The sequence below is a fragment of the Scylla paramamosain genome, unplaced genomic scaffold (genome assembly GCF_035594125.1).
Source record: "Scylla paramamosain isolate STU-SP2022 unplaced genomic scaffold, ASM3559412v1 Contig70, whole genome shotgun sequence".
Lineage (NCBI taxonomy): Eukaryota > Metazoa > Arthropoda > Malacostraca > Decapoda > Portunidae > Scylla > Scylla paramamosain.
This window is the reverse complement of record NW_026973735.1, coordinates 304,148-322,500: the sequence shown is the minus strand read 5'-3', so window position 1 is coordinate 322,500 and position 18,353 is coordinate 304,148. Positions and strand designations below refer to the sequence as shown.

Sequence of the window (18,353 nt, the reverse complement as noted above, 5' to 3'; positions counted from 1 at the left end):
AGATTTCCATGCAGGCTTTCAGTACACGAGTTCCAGGCGACGCGTGGACAGACAGACAAACATGAGCAGCTTGTAGACCCAGTGTTGTTCTGCCTAAACCTACACACCACAAGAAATCGCTGGAATGGAATGGATGTTGTAGATGAACTTAATTACAGTGACTTGTGGAAGGAAATGTTATTCTTTAAGGCTTGCATGTGGAGTTTATTGTTACGACCATCTAACCTAAAATGTAATGCTGGAAGTGACAAACACGACTCTAATAAATCTGTTGGAAGAAAAGGAGCCTCTTTTTGCCATACTTGAGAAATTTCCGTCGTGGTAAATGTATAAAACAAAATATGCACTTAAGAGTAGCTTGCTTACACGCACAAAACAAGTGCCTTGTGGTTCAGTCAGTTAACGCTAGTCTTTTCAATCTGCTCAGTTCAAACTCTGGTCACGTCCACCTCCCTCATCAAAAAAGTAATAAATAAAAATAAAACATATACTTACGTGCCAAAAATGAGCCCTGGAAACAAAACTAACGCTATAAATAAAGAAAACACAAACTTCTTCTCACTTTGCCAGGAATGTGGCTCAGATTTCTATCCACAGGAACTGAAGGAGAAAAGAAAATGTAGAAAAAGTAGAAAAGTAGAATAAATAAATAAATAAATAAATAAATAAAAAAAAATAATATATATATATATATATATATATATATATATATATATATATATATATATATATATATATATATATATATATATATATATATATATATATATATATAAACGAGAAAATTGAACTTAAGACTTACTAGTGGACGTAAGAGAAGGAATCACATTAGTAGAAAAAGGGTAAAGATTATGAAGGCTCCTCTTTCCTCACTTTTGTGAACGTAATTAAAACCTCTCCTAAAAACTCAGAACACAAGAAAATATCAGCTTAAGACACACATACCAGATGGAATCATATTACTTAACTAAGGTAGAAAATATGTACTGAAGACTATTAACGTTACATCACAGAACAAATTATATCACCAGAACAAAGTTTAAAGGTAAGGAAGACACAGGCCTCCCCACTCTGAAGAAGGTGTTTGAAATTTCTCCCTTGAAGAACTACAAAAACGAGAAAATGTCAGTTTGAGATTATCGAACCTAGGAAACAGGAGGAATCGTAGGAGTAGAACAAAGGACAGAGAAAAATAATCCTGCTTTCTCACTTTCCAAGAACATGTTTGAGATTTATGTTGTAAAGAACTTTCAAAGTGAGAAAAATATTTCGTGGAAAGCACTAAAGTTACGGCAGAAGGAATGGTATCAGTACAACAAAGGTTAGGGATACACACTATGCATCCCTCCTCACTGTTAAGGAACGTGGCTAAGATTATGTGCTGAACAATATAAAAAGTGAAAATAAATATCTATTAAACATTACTATATTTACATAGCACAGGCATTCGTATTAATGGAACAAAAACTGAAGGTAATGAAATGACTCATATTTCCTCACTTTTCAGTAACACTTCCCAACCCACGAAGCAGAATGAATATTAACAGTAGAACAAAGGCTAGAAAAAAGAAGACTCTGCCCTCAGTTTCCTGCGACCTGCGTGGAGTCCTGCCGTGGAGAGCTTAGAAAACGAGGACTGTAAGTGGGAAGGAAATCTTTACTGGATTATATATTTTTTTTATTGTTCTTTTTTTTATTATTATTATCATTTAAAAGTTCGTGCCAAGGACAACAAAAACTACAATGTTCCTTGAAGACTGTGAGTGAGAGGGAAGAGGTTCACTTTATTTTTGTATTCATGCAATGAAATCTCGTGGGGAAAAAAAAAAAAAACTCTCAAGACGCCAGAGTGTGGGAGTCCATAGGCAAGTCCAACAATTTAATCCAAATGTGAAGCAAAAGGTTTTATTCTCATGAGGTTCCCTGGTCTATTCAGTTCGTTTGGTCTCCTTATGAAGGGCGTTGGCAAACATTTCTTCCTCTCACTTTCTTAACACTAGGTGGACACTTTATTGGAAGTTACTAATTTTCCCGCACGATAGTATTCATGATCGAAGCGCCCCCGCGGTGCAGTGACCAGCGCCTCACTGCATCAATGATTCTAAGTGAATTATGATGCAGCAACATCCACGTGAAGGTGACGAAAAAGGTTTCCATGATGGAACACGTAACCTTCAGACTACAACACGAACGACGTACCACAGAGCCTACCAGAATGAGAGAGAGAGAGAGAGAGAGAGAGAGAGAGAGAGAGAGAGAGAGAGAGAGAGAGAGAGAGAGAGAGAGAGAGAGAGAGAGAGAGAGAGAGAGAGAGAGAGAGAGAGAGAGAGAGAGAGAGAGAGAGAAATGAGAAGTTATATAGGTAGATAACAGACATATATAAATAAATGGATGAAATTAGACAAGCAGATGCAGATAGATAGATAGATAGATACATAGATGCAGAGAAAAAAAAACACATAGATAGATACAGAACAAAACTGAGGTAAATAGAAAAAAAATAAATACATTGATGTGTCGGCACAAAGACAAATCACCAGGTAGACAAACAGACAGACAGACAACCAGCTAACATCCGCTAACCTAATCCCACCTCAAGGATAACTGATATGCTTGATATTCACGTTATCCAAATAAGTTAATGAAAATACCTAAAGGCCAATTCTGCTGCTGCTTCCTGGCCTCCTCGTGGACACACACACACATACACACACACACACACACACAAGGTAATGACTCGTGCAATTACGTGGCCTGCGGGGGTCGTTACTACTAAAGCTGGGGAGTGGAGAAGCTGGGGGATAGGTGGCATGGTAAGCAAGGAAGAGGAGGCGAGGCTAGAAAGACAGGGTTGTGGAGGTTAGACTGAGAAGGTGAGGCTAGGGAAAGCTGGGAAGGTGAGGCTGGAGAGGCGAAACTAGGAACAGGAAACTGGAAAGATGGCGCTGGGGAGGTGAGACTAGGGGAGGTAAGGCTGGGGAGGCTGGGTTGGGGTGGGGCTGGTGGGGGTAAAGATAAACCCCATGGCAACAAGACAAGTCACTCTCAATTTAATGAGATGAACAGTGATTCTAGTAACGAGTGTTTATTCACCTCAGCTCTCTCACTCTTGGCTCCCCACATGATTCCTCGAGTGGATGAGTTGATGATGAAGTGGAGTGAGTTGATGTGGTGGAGGTGAAGGATGTGCTGATGAGGGAAAGGCAGTTGATGACGGTTATGAAAGTGATGCAGGAACAAACAGCGACAAGGAAGTGGAAGATAATATTGGAGTGGTAGAAGGTGGAACGGCAGAGGATGTGGTGGTGATCAGAAAAGACAACAATGGTTAATGTTTGCGATGATTCCTGATTGCAGACTTTACGGTAAACATTCAAGAAACAAGTGTAATATACCGGGGAATGTTGTGACAGCGGCGGGGTGCGTGGTGAGGGAGCAGAGACGCCTAGACAGTAGACGTACCGCACCCTCCTGCCAACACTCAAGTCTATTTTCGTGTCCCTCAGCCTTACAACCTCCCATTTCAAGCACCATTCCTTTAGATTCATCGCACTGGAAACACTTACATCCTAGATAGTCATATGAAATACAAAAAAAACTGACAAATATGCAAAATTAAGAAAATGTTAGTTATTAATGGTCTGACAACTGTGATTCCTCAACCGCTTGCTTCCTACCAGCCTAGCGAGGCATGACACATCAGTTTCACTAGCAGTATATGTCCAAATACACTTATTACCAAGTTAACATACCTGCTGACCACTGTGGATAAGCTTTGGGAGAGTTTTGGTTCACCTAAAGCCCAAATAAGCGTCCAAGAAAACACAGAAGACTCACACGTACACCACAAGGAGGAGGCAGTAGACACCTGCCGAAACGATAATTACTCCCAGTGAGGTCTAAAGCACTGTTCAGGGGGTGCTGTGAACTTATCATTAAACCCAGCTGTGACCTCACTGAACGTTTCCCTTTGTGTCTCACAACACAATGGGGTAGTCACAGCCTGCCCTCTAAAGACAACTCTCTTCCTCCACACAAAACTACAAGCACCTAATAACACACACACCCTTCACTCCAAAAATTTTAAAATCATGGCGACTCCTACACCAGCCTCGGAGTCCCCATCTGGGGAGGGGACCATAAATGTCCCCAGGTCGGACTGCCTTTCCGTCGACGACCCTAAGTGTCTTGACACCCCCCTCAACTTTTTCTTCATTAACTTCTGCAACATTCGCGGTCTAAGATCTAATTTTCAATCTGTAGAACACCACCTCTCCTCTTCTAAACCTCATCTTCTTTTCCTCACTGAAACTCAGGTGTCTGAGGCAACTGACAGTAGCCCCTTTTCTGTTCCCTCCTACTTTCTCTATCCTCATTTTCGATCCAGAGCTGGATGCTGCGTTTATGTGCGCAATGACTTAACCTGCTCTCGTGCCCACGCTCTTGAATCTTCCGAGTTTTCCACCATCTGGCTACGACTACAGAGTCATTCTCATACTAAATTTATCTGTGCTGTATACCTCTCTCCTAACTCCTCTGACTATAAGAAATTCTTTGACTACTTAACTTCCAAAGTGGAGCACATTCTGACCCTCTTCCCTTTTGCAGAGATCTCCATTCTTGGAGACTTCAATGTTCACCACCAGCTTTGGCTTTCCTCTCCCTTCACTGACCATCCTGGTGAACTAGCCTACAACTTTGCTATCCTCCATGACCTAGAGCAATTGGTGCAACACCCTACTCGTATTCCTGACCGTCTTGGAGATACGCCCAACATTCTTGACCTTTTCCTGACCTCTAATCCTTCTGCTTATGCTGTCACCCTTTCTTCTCCGTTGGGCTCCTCCGATCACAATCTCATATCTTTATCTTGTCCTATCACTCCAATCCCTCCTCAGGATCCCCCTAAGCGAAGGTGCCTCTGGCGTTTTGCCTCTGCTAGTTGGGGGGACCTGAGGCGGTATTTTGCTGATTTTCCTTGGAATGACTACTGCTTCCGTGTCAGAGACCCGTCTTTGTGTGCTGAGCGCATAACAGAGGTGATAGTGTCTGGCATGGAGGCGTACATTCCTCACTCTTTTTCTCGTCCTAAACCTTCTAAACCTTGGTTTAACACAGCTTGTTCTCGTGCTATACATGATAGAGAGGTGGCCCACAAAAGGTACTTAAGCCTTCCTTCACCAGAATCTCATGCACTTTATATTTCTGCCCGGAACCATGCCAAGTCTGTTCTCCAACTAGCCAAAAACTCCTTCATTAACAGAAAATGTCAAAACCTTTCAAGATCTAACTCCCCTCGTGATTTCTGGCATCTAGCCAAAAATATCTCCAATAACTTTGCTTCTTCTTCTTTCCCTCCTCTACTTCAACCAGATGGCACCACTGCTATCACATCTATTTCTAAAGCTGAACTCTTTGCTCAAACCTTTGCTAAAAACTCTACCTTGGACGATTCTGGGCTTGTTCCTCCCTCTCCTCCACCCTCTGACTACTTCATGCCTCGTATTAAAATTCTTCGTAATGATGTTTTCCATGCCCTCGCTGGCCTAAACCCTCAGAAGGCTTATGGACCTGATGGGGTCCCTCCTATTGTTCTCCGAAACTGTGCCTCCGTGCTTGCACCTTGCCTAGTCAAACTCTTTCAGCTCTGTCTGTCAACATCTACCTTTCCTTCTTGCTGGAAGTTTGCCTACATTCAACCTGTTCCTAAAAAGGGTGACCGCTCTAATCCCTCAAACTACCGTCCTATTGCTTTAATTTCCTGCTTATCTAAAGTTTTTGAATCTATCCTCAACAGGAAGATTCTTAAACATCTATCACTTCACAACCTTCTATCTGATCGCCAGTATGGGTTCCGTCAAGGCCGCTCGACTGGTGATCTTCTGGCTTTCCTTACTGAGTCTTGGTCATCCTCTTTTAGAGACTTTGGTGAAACTTTTGCTGTTGCCTTGGACATATCAAAAGCCTTTGATAGAGTCTGGCACAAAGCTTTGATTTCCAAACTACCCTCCTACGGTTTCTATCCTTCTCTCTGTAACTTCATCTCAAGTTTCCTTTCTGACCGTTCTATTGCTGCTGTGGTAGACGGTCATTGTTCTTCTCCTAAATCTATTAACAGTGGTGTTCCTCAGGGTTCTGTCCTGTCACCCACTCTCTTCTTATTATTCATTAATGATCTTCTAAAACAAACTTCTTGTCCTATCCACTCCTATGCTGATGATACCACCCTGCACTTTTCCACGTCTTTTCATAGACGTCCAACCCTTCAGGAGGTAAACATATCACGCAGGGAAGCCACAGAACGCCTGACTTCTGATCTTTCTAAAATTTCTGATTGGGGCAGAGCAAACTTGGTATTGTTCAATGCCTCAAAAACTCAATTCCTCCATCTATCAACTCGACACAATCTTCCAGACAACTATCCCCTCTTCTTCAGTGACACTCAACTATCCCCCTCTTCTACACTGAACATCCTCGGTCTGTCCTTTACTTATAATCTGAACTGGAAACTTCACATCTCATCTCTAGCTAAAACAGCTTCCATGAAGTTAGGTGTTCTGAGACGTCTCCGCCAGTTTTTCTCACCCCCGCAGCTGCTAACTCTGTACAAGGGCCTTATCCGTCCATGTATGGAGTATGCTTCACATGTCTGGGGGGGTTCCACTCATACTGCTGTTCTAGACAGGGTGGAATCAAAAGCTTTTCGTCTCATCAACTCCTCTCCTCTAACTGACTGTCTTCAGCCTCTCTCTCACCGCCGCAATGTTGCATCTCTAGCTGTCTTCTACCGCTATTTTCATGCTAACTGCTCTTCTGATCTTGCTAACTGCATGCCTCCCCTCCTTCCGCGGCCTCGCTGCACAAGACTTTCTTCTTTCTCTCACTCCTATTCTGTCCACCTCTCTAACGCAAGAGTTAACCAGTATTCTCAATCATTCATCCCTTTCTCTGGTAAACTCTGGAACTCCTTGCCTGCTTCTGTATTTCCACCTTCCTATGACTTGAATTCCTTCAAGAGGGAGGTTTCAAGACACTTATCCACCAATTTTTGACCACTGCTTTGACCCTTTTAGGGACTGGCATTTCAGTGGGCATTTTTTTTATTAGATTTTTGTTGCCCTTGGCCAGTATCCTTCCTACATAAAAAAAAAAAAAAAAAAAAAAAAAAACAACGAGGCTGACGCCACTGACCACTGACTGACTGGCTGAAGTGAGTCGCGTGGCTTCTCTTCCTTGTCTCGAAGCCACTCGGGACTTCGGCGGCACTGTCAAATATAAAAGAACACGGTAAAATGTACAGAATGCTTTAAAAGTTACAAAATATGTATGAACAATTAATTTCAGTATAATATTAGTAACAATCTACACTACACCTGCATTTTTTCATAATCTGGCACCTTTTTTATATCCTTTTTCATATTGCAATGGACTCACTTTCTGCTTGTAAGAAGGAAGAGCGAGAGTATAAAGCAAGGTTAGGGAATTGAGCCTGGAGGGCCCGAAGACCCTTTGCAGCATCATATCATGAACACTGGCCAGTAACACGAAATACCGAGGCCACAGTTCGGATTTGGTGTTGTATAAGTACTTTCCCTACGACAATAATGGGGGTCTTGAAGAGTGTGCCCATAATGATGCTGTAGCTAACGCCATGCATTACCATTAAAAAAAAAAGAAAAAAAAGAAAATAGAGAAAGAGCCAAAATTAATCATCATTGCGCTCTTATGAGAGAACCATTTTATTTCAGTAACCCGCTGTGGTTTTACTAAGTAAACATCAAACTGCCTACACTTGAGAAGCTTTACTAAACGTTGTCCCCACTCTGGTGAGCATTGCTTGAACAATGACAGTGTAAATCTTTTGAAAGCTTTACTAAATATTCAGTGTCCATTTATGTGAGTATTGCTTCAAAGATTATAGTGTAAATCTCAGAAAGAAGACAAGCAGACCCTTCACCTTAGAGGCACAAACCCACACCACAAATAAAAAAGAAAATAATAATAATAATAATAAACAAATAAATAAATAAATAAAATAAATGAACAAATAAATAAATAAACAAATAAATAAATAAATAAAAAGACAAAGAATCTTCATGCTCATCCTTCATAACACTGCAGTCGCTTCGTTCCAGTCTCCCGCACTTTCCTCCTCACGTCGTCTCGCCGAGAGCTTGTGTCCTGTGGAGCGTGTCTGGTGTGCTCAGTTTCCCTGCCCTTTAAGCAAGTATTGGATTATTCTGACACTCACATCCGATGCTCACCTATTTACGTCCCACGGGTTATCACGTTACGACCCAGAAAGGTTGAGCTGCGTCTGGTGGCCTCGGGTCCTCTACTGACCAGCGCGATGGGGCCACTGAATGCTGGATGGTTTTGTCTATATATTATTTAGATGCGTTTGTACTGCAGTCACTTGTATAATGTAGCCTAAAGAGGACAAAATTAGCCTCTTACTCTCTCTTCCTCTGTTTCAAGGCGCCGCTACAAAATGATGAAGAGGCATGACAACTGTGCTTCACTAAAATGTTAAAACTAACTCAAATTGTTAAAGGCAACTCAAATTGAGATACACTGAAATAATAATAATAATGATAATAATAATAATAATAATAATATATATATATATATATATATATATATATATATATATATATATATATATATATATATATATATATATATATATATATATATATATATATATATATATATATATATATATATATATATATATATATATATATATATATATATATATATATATATATATATATATATATATATAATATGTGTATAGAATCATATATACCTCAACACGTCTAACTACCTTAAAATTCGATATACATAAATCTTTATTATATATGGAAGGAACAATTATGATGAATGATAATGATGAAGCTTATGATGAAGGAAAAGAAAGAAGAGAAGGAATAACTGTAAATGGAAAGATTAAAACACGAAAATCATATAATGTTCCTCGTTCTCTTATACAATCCTACGGCGGAATTTTTTTCTCTTTTTGTTTTTCCCTATGCACACAAACGACACGCTACACACACACACACACACACATCTACGTACATCCACGCATGCACATACACACACACACACACACATACACACACACCTACACTAACCCCCACCCCTCCCCCATCACACCTACACCCAGGCCCCAACGCGGACACAGCAGAAGCAAGATTTCAGAACTGCTAAAAGTGACTGAACAGCTCGTCAGAACCGTCAGGAGGGAGTTGATTTCTTCTGACTACGATTGTGAAGGTGCTGCCGAGAGGAAACATCATTCTCGACGATCGGACACCGCCAGGGACGCCGAATTTGTCACAGAATTGCGAGCCATGGTTGATGAAGACCCCAGCCGGTCCATGAGGTCCATTGCCAGAGAGCTGCAAGTGTCTAAGGGCACCGTAAGGAAGTGTTTGCATGAATATATCAGATACAAGTCATACAAGATGCGTAAGGGTCAACTCCTCTCCGCAAAGATGCAGGAGGACCGCTTCAAGAAGAGCAAGATGCTCAACAAACTGAAGTTCCCTCTGGAGAACGACATGCTCTGGTTCTTCTCAGACGAAAAGAACTTCTGCCAGGACCAGACCCACAACTCTCAGAACAACAGGTGGTTGGCTGTCTGTCCCAAGGATGTGCCAGGAGGCATGAAAGGCATGCAAGTTTCCTGCAACTGTCATGGTGTTTGGGGTAGTCTGCCGCGAGGACCACGTCATGCCCCCGTTCTTCTTTCCCCAGGGGCTCAGGAGCACCGAAGTGTACATCGAAGTCGTACAGACCCATGTGAAGCCATGGATTGAGGAAGTAGCTGCTGGTAGACCTTACGTGTGGCAACAGGGCTCGACACCATGTCACACCTCTTGAAAATCTCAGAAATGGCTCTCTGACAATTTCTTTGACTTCGTTGCCCCTGATGTGTGGCCCCCTAACTCACCTGACCTCAACCCTATGGACTATTTTGTATGGGGCGCAGTTGAACGAGGTACTAACCGCACCCCATGCAAGAGTAAGGATGATCTGATCAGTCGAATCAAGGTCGTCTTCGCCAGTCTCTCAAAGTAGGTCGTGAAGAAGGCCTGTGCCAGGTTTCCAGGGCGTGTTGAGGACGTCATTGATGCCAAGGGAGAATTCATCGAGTAACGGGACACCAGAAGTGTGCTCATACAGAGCCGGTTTTCGTTTTTGCAATAATTGCATTTGCAACAAAATTGTGACTTTTTTGTGACCCTAAAAAATGAAAAAAAATACTGTACGCACCCTATATATATATGACCAACTATATATATATATATATATATATATATATATATATATATATATATATATATATATATATATATATATATATATATATATATATATATATATATATATATAAAGATAAATTATACAGTAAAATGTTAACATAATGTATGGAGGTCTTTCCTTTCTTATAAACAAAGAAGAGAGAGAAAGAGAGAGAGAGAGAGAGAGAGAGAGAGAGAGAGAGAGAGAGAGAGAGAGAGAGAGACAGGTCCGCTCGTCCCTTGAGTACTCCAGCCTTGCCTGGGACGGCGCTGCCAATAAGCACCTTGCCCTCTTCGACAAGGTGCAGAGCCGTGCGGTGAGGCTGATCAAGGACAGCGGCGCCCAGCAGGAACCACGACTCGGCAGCTTCCAGCACCGTCGTGGCGTAGAAGCCTCACTGTGATGTTTAAGGTGCATCAGCAACGAGTGCCTCACCTACAAGCACTCTGGCAGGCCTCCCGGCGGGCTCAGGTGGCCACCAGGGCCGTCTCCCAAGTCCCCACAGAGCTCCTGCAGCCTCGTTGCAGGACGTGGCACCACCAGAGGCAGTTTGTGCAAACCTATGTCACCTGGTGGAATGCGCTACTTGCCTCGCAGCCACGTCTGGCAGGCATAACTGTCTAGCAGTTCAAGGAGCTCGTGAACAAAGCCTGGCTGCCGACATAAGAAAAGGAGAATGCCAACAGAGTTAGGCTTTTAGATAGGAAACACTAGATATGTTGCCTTTAGCCTGTAAAAGTGTTGTGGATTGCATATAAATGTGCATGACAGCAGACTCTCAAACTAAACAGTATCAAGTATAAATAAAAGAGAGAGAGAGAGAGAGAGAGAGAGAGAGAGAGAGAGAGAGAGAGAGAGAGAGAGAGAGAGAGAGAGAGAGAGAGAGAGAGAGAGAGAGAGAGAGAGAGAGAGAGAGAGAGAGAGAGAGAGAGAGAGTTTCAAGTAATGAAACAAACATTATCAAACATTATGGCCAAAAAAGGAGCAAACGTTGTATAATGTGCATAATGAAATGTTCATTAAGATATAAGGATAATGATGATTGTCAGTTATAATGTAATGCCTTAATGTGTCTCTCTTCTCACACACTACAAGTGTCAAAGTATCTTTGACTTATATTTGCCTCCTGTATATCATTTATTCACTTATTTAAAAACTTATTTACGTTCCAACATATTTTCCTTTTTTCTAATATAATTACATACATATACTCGTATATTAATCCTTAAGTGGGAAGAATGTTATCATTTTTATATTATTCGCTGGCCAGTCTCCTCATCGCCGAACATGGAGAAAAATCAACAAGAGATACGTAGATGTTGATGATTGTCTTCCTTCTGTTAAATGATCGACATGAAACACTAAGCATACAAACAAGAACAAAGCGTCACACACCAATAACTGAAAATGACTAATTAAATGACATTATAACAGATTTTTTTTCCTGTGTGTGTGTGTGTGTGTGTGTGTGTGTGTGTGTGTGTGTGTGTGTGTGTGTGTGTGTGTGTGTGTGTGTGTGTGTGTGTGTGTGTGTGTGTGTGTGTGTGTCTGTGTTGGTGAATAACTGACCGAATATACATGCATAATTAAATCAGCTAAGCACATTTCTTCAGCTAGTTATTACGTCACGTTTTCTTTAGTATCATGTCCTCATTCCACGTTACAATAACAACAATAATAACAACAACAACAACAACAACAACAACAACAACAACAACAACAACAACAAACAACATTAACAACAGCAACAACAACAACAACAACAACAACAACAACAACAACAACAACAACAACATTAACAAAAACAAAACACATCAAATGCAGCAGGAGCAACAACAGACACGCACAGACAGACAGACAATTAGACAGGGTGGAACGGAAATCATTTCGTCTTATGAACTCTTCTCCTCTAAGTGACTCTCTTTATCCTCTCTTATCACCACAGCGTTGCATCTCTTGCTATGTTTTAGCCCTCTTTTAAAACTAACTGGTCTTCTGATCTTGCTAGATGCTTGCCTCCCATCCTCCCGCGACCTTCCTGCATAACACTCTCTTCGTGCTCTCATTTCTGTTCTGTTAACGTCTGCAATGCCAGAGTTAACCAGTACTCTCAATCATTCATCCCTTTCTATGGTAAAGTCTGGCACTCCCTGCCTGCTTCCTGTAACGAACTTTTCCAAGAGGGAGTGTGTGTGTGTGTGTGTGTGTGTGTGTGTGTGTGTGTGTGTGTGTATATATATATATATATATATATATATATATATATATATATATATATATATATATATATATATATATATATATATATATATATATATATATATATATATATATATAAGAAGAAGAAGAGGAAGAAGAAGAAGTAAAAGAAGAAGAAGAACCAAAAGCACAATAACTCAGTCCAGTTCAAGCACTTCACCAATCAGCGGACGTTTTCCTGGGGTCTCGGGCGCTAGCACCAATCAGCAACCGTCTTCGTGAGTCTGCTTGCCACCTAACTCCAAGCTGATTTTCGGCTGCGACAGACGATCCCAAATACAAAGTTGATATACCTACTGGCAAAAACTCCATCCTTCAGGTTTACCCACCCCCAGTGATCCATTGGGCACAAGGATTTCAAGAGAAACACTCCACTGATGTGTGAGAACAGCACCGAGATTTGTCCTGAGGAATACACAGACATGGAGTACAAGAGAGAAGAATCCGTGAAGGAAGTAAGAGCCGCGCGAGCCAAAGAGAGGCGTCTGGCCGCACTGCGTCGCCTGAGTGGCAAGAAAACACAGGCACGAGTAAGTACGAGTATACACCACAGACTGTGTTGCCTCAGATGACCGTCTTGCAGGTTTCTTCTTGAGAGAGAGAGTGTTGAGATGCATACACTGCGTGATTGTTGGATTGCTTGATAGATAGACTCACAAATATATAGGTTGATTGATAGATGAACATATAGATAAATAGAAAGATACACCCAGATTGATGAGTTAAATGGTTGGTAGATGGATAGATAGATAGACAGATAAATAGATAGGTAGATTGATAGACCGAGAGATAATTAAATAGATAAGTAGATAAACATGGATTAATTGGTTGATTGATTAATAGATAGATAGATAAATAGATAAATAGATAGGTAGATAAATAGATAGATAGATAGATAGATAGAAAGATAGATAGATAAGCTTAAGATAGAATAAGAATGTAAGAAGATACTGATAGATAGATACACAGACAAATACGTAGAGAGATAGATTGATATATTGATTGATTAATAGAAAGGTAAATAGATAGAGATAGATAGATAGATAAAAAAAACAGATACATAGATAGACAGATACACAAACGGATAGAAAGAAAACAAATAGATAAAGTAATTGATTTGCTGTCTTAATGAATGAATATACGAATAAGTTAATGAAGGAGTAGATTAACAGAGTGACTGACTGGACAGCTGACTGACTGATAGACTAACAGACAAATTCAGTGACATATTGAGATAGATGGTTCATCACCACATGCAAGTTTATATGAATACATGTCTCACTCTTTCTTAACATTTGCTGTTGTTTGGCTGCCCTACTGAAAGTAGTGACAGAGGGACGGAACACTGAGTCCTTGAAGGGGCCGGAACAAAATCAGTCCTTCAAATACAGCGCACCTCAGACATGTGACTCTGAGAACGAGGATGAAGAACACATTGAAATTTCTAAGATTGACTGGGTAACGGAGTGGCTGGACAAACATTGCTTCTTTGATGAGCAGGCCTGGGGCGCCGTCATGGCCGGTGTTGAGGCCACGCCAGAGGAGATGGAAAACGAACTCCAGGACAAACCCAACCCTCCTGTCGGTAACTTTAAATTGGATAGTAGCGAATACACTTCACTAGACAACACCTGCCCCAAGAAATTTCTCGCCGCCCTCACGCGCCTTAATCACTTGCAAAAGTCACACGATGATATCCTGGCACAGCTGACCTTCCCCAACAAAATGGTGGTGCAACATGTGACATACATCGTCAAGGCCTTCCTGAGACGCATGTACTTTAGAATGAAGGGCAAGAGCCACAAGAAACAGGAGGCCGTCATGCGCAAGATGCACTACGCCATGCAGGGCATCGTGCATCGCTACTTCAAGCGGGGCATGGATAAGAAAGTCTATTTACACAAAGCAGCGGAGAAGGACGAGTTTGAAAACTGGAGTGATGATGAAGATGACGAGGAAGGTCGAGGCGATGACGACCAGATGGAAGAAGGAAGCGTCAATGAATCCAAAGACGAAGAATGTGACGAAGTTCAGGAAAACGAAGAGAACCGGTCAAATAATGAAGACGAAATCCAAAAATGTAAGATAGCAAATGAAGAGATAAAGATGGCGAAGAAGTTTGTGAGTAGCGCTGTCACGCTTCACGCACAGGCCCCAGAGACTCTGCTGAACACCATGGAAGCGATTTACAACGGAAAGGTGACGGTGGAGCACGTGCTCAAACACCCCCAAACTCTCACCCACCAGAATGACCGCGTGGAAGGATGCGTGCCTGGGATGGAGGGCCAAGACGGTAACTCAAGCAACGAAGAAGACGACGAGGACGAGTATTACATCCCTGACGACAAGTCACACGCCAGCCTTGAGTTCTCCGACGACGAGAGAATGCACTGCCACCTCGCAGACGTGGAGGATGATGAGTGTGAAACGAATGACGCTTCTTGGGATGAGGAGGACGACAGTGACGCTGAGAGTGAGGCCCGCTTGAGTCCCACTGAGTATCCCTCAGATGGCGAGGAGTACAGCTCGGTTGAAGACGGCGAGTGCGGTGGTGCCAGTGATGATAATATAACAAAGAAAAGCCAGACATCACCAGAGAAGGAGGTGGCCTTCAAGCTGCTTAACAGACTTGTCAGCGAATTCAGTGACGGTAGCGAAGAGGAGGGGCACGAGAAGGCGGCGTGGAGGCGGAGTCAGGATGTGAGCCGCACTCTGTGGATGCAGGAAATGGTCTCTGACTGCCCACTCAAAGACAAGACTTACAGTCAAGAATTCCACTGCTGCCGAGCTCCGTTGTTCCCCAAGGTCAATCTTTCAACACATTCCATTCAAGAGAAGGAAGAAATTCTTGAACAGTTTATGGAAAAGAATGTCAGCAGAAACATTCGCCGCTACGTCATGAAAACAGTTTGCCGAAGGAATTTCGCGATATTCAAAAAGGTGTGGCGGCGTGCCAAGGGCCTCAAGCGGTTCCCAGGCCTGCGCCTGGGCACACAGGACACTGCAGCGTGGCAGTCTTTCAAGCGGCAGAAGGCCTACCTTAACGACTTTCTCATGACGGAGAAAGAAGCCCTTCTTTACAGTTTGTCGCGGAAGCACAAAGTGTCGTGTGAAGAAATTTTCCAAGCACAGGGGACGGTAGAAATGCTCCGTAAGAAACGGCGACTCGCAGTCAAGATTGTCAAGTTCCTGGACCAGCTCCCCATCCGCCGCCTCCAGTACCTGAATGAACGCGTCCTCGCAAAGGCACAGCGGGAAAATGGAGGGGAGCCGCAAAGTCACTCAGACATGACTTCCGTGTTGCTGTTTTTACAGACTGTGGCTACAATGCAAGGACAGGAGTCGCCCTTTCCCTGCCACGGCCCTGTCTGCGAGAAGCTTCAAGGCTACGTGGAGAGCCTCGTTCACGATATCGACGACGAATATAAGTTTTTTTGTAAGGAAAAGGGAAATCAGGCCCGCCGCGAGGAGGTCAAAGTAAAACTGAATAACATGAGCAGAAATAAGTTGGAAAAGTACTTGTCTGTCGCGAAAGAAACTTATCAGAGCTTGACGCACAAGTTTCTGCAGCAGAAGCACAAGTACCTTAAGAGACGCTTATCGGAGCACGAGCTTAACAGTCTGTTCCCCTTGTGCCCCAAAGATGACATAGGTCTGATGCACCTCCCTAAACACCAGAGGCTGCTACTGCTCACCCAACATAACAACAAACAACTCAAGCTCCGGCGTGATTACATTAACATGGTCAAGGAAAAGGCACGCCACACCAAGACAGTTCTGGCCAAAATGAACAGGTTCTTGTCGCGGAGTTCGGCTCAAGACATAATTTTGAAAGTTTATGACATTCAGACGCAGGAGAGTGAGTGGGAACAGAGGAGCATGGTGCTGGAAGATGAGGCAATAAGCTACCTGGAGGTGTTGCCGCAGGAGTACAAGGAGTCCACCAAGGACTCCCTCACAGGCCTCACCTGGGACATCTGGAGTGACGATGAGCAGGACAGTGATTCGGGCTGGATGGATGAAGGCTCAGAGGAAGGTGAAGAGGAGATGAGAAAGGAAGAAGAGATGGAACGAAAGGCTGACTATACTGAAAACGAACCGCTGACTATACAGAAAATATTCCGTGAGCTGCATGTACAGTATTATCCTGCAGGAAATTACATACTTAAAAATCAGCAGGATGTCCAGGAATCCTATCCAACTTCCTTCCCCTTCGAACAAAAACCCTGGGAGACTCCAGTCCACCACGCGATCCTGGATAAATTCGTAACGTATCTTAGCAACAACAAATCCCAGACTGGCAGGGCGTTGAAGATCGACTTTCGGAAAGAAATACGTCGACTCTGGCACTACAAACCTAAAGGGTTCATAAAGACCATTCGATGCTACGAGAACCTCAGCAAAACTTACAACAAGGAGCACAAGAAGACGTTACGAGCATGGACGGTCACGAAGGCTGACGAAGACCACGAGCACCTAAAGCACCATGAATTCAAAGTGTCCTCGGAGTGCGAAGGAGAGACTACGAAAGAAAAAGAGAAAATCATTTCAATGAAAAGGAAATTCCAGGTAAATGAAGACATTACTCATCAATTTCTAAATGCAGAGTCAAAGAAAATTAAACTGGATCACGATGAACACGAAACAATGGAAATGGATACTGGAAAAAAAATCAAAAGGAAAATCGAGGAGAGTGAACAAATTACGCAAATTAATAAAAAAATCAAGAATGGCGGATATGACAAAACTATTAATACGAAGTGCACCTCAGCAGAAGACGAAGAACAAAAAAAGTCAGTGAAAAGGCGATTTCAGGAAGAATGGGATGTAATGGAACACCCAAAAAGACAACCTCAAAGAAGTTCAAAATAAGAAAAAGAGGGTTTGGCGAGAAGAGAGTCACGAATTTTGAAGTGAAAAACTTTGAAAGCAGTGAGGATGTAGAAGGTTGAAGAGAATAAGCATGTGTAAACTATAAAGACAAAAGTAAAAAAAAACATAAAAGTAAAAAAAAATATTAAAAATAATTATTAAGAAATAACAAAAACAAATAAGGATAAGAGAAGAAAGAATGACAATAAACAAGAGAAAATATATGATTTGATGGAAAATAGAGAGATACTAGAAAAAAAAACAATAAGAATAACGTTTTGTTGATTGGAAAGAAATCAAATTAAAAAAAAAATAGGCCTTAAAAAGAAATCAAGAATTTTACATGAAAAAAAAAAAAAACGACTTGATGGAGAAGGAGGAACAAAAGAAAAAGAACTTCAATAGTGGAAAATTCATGATTGCACAAAGCTAGAATTTTGAAATTCCCAATCTTACCTCATCGCCCCCGAAAAAAGGAAAAAAAAAATAAATAATGAGAACAGCAACAACAAAATAAGGCATCCTGGAAATAACGACCAAAATCACGAGAATAATAAGAAAAATAGTTTTGGCTAATTTTGATAAGATTTAAGAAAACAGACTGAAAAAAAAAAAGGATCGGCAGTCAAAAATACAGAAAGCACTAAAACTTATGCAAAAACACTACAACGAAAACAGAAGTCAAGCATGTCACACTACTAAAAGAAGGAACAAAATCCTAAAAAAAAAAATGTGTTAAAACATTAAAAAACAGATTCCACAGTAAAATAACCATTCAAAATAGTGAAGAGAGGGCGGCAAAACAATGAAAAAAAAAAGGATTCAATTGTAAAACAAGGAAATCAAAATACTAAACAAGACAAAACAAAAAAAAACGTAAAAACACTAAAAAACAGTCATAACAGTAA

General features: G+C 41.7%; 1 long non-coding RNA gene across 2 annotated transcripts in view; it reads right to left on the bottom strand.

Moving 5' to 3' along the window:
• Window positions 1–3,853, bottom strand: part of LOC135098609 (uncharacterized) — an 82,491-nt gene extending 78,638 nt beyond the window's left edge. For both annotated transcript variants that reach the window (XR_010267168.1, XR_010267169.1), the window contains exon 1: window positions 3,753–3,853. This is a non-coding gene — a long non-coding RNA (uncharacterized LOC135098609). The remainder of the gene's footprint in view (window positions 1–3,752) is intronic.
• Between the last annotated feature and the right edge of the window lie 14,500 nt (window positions 3,854–18,353).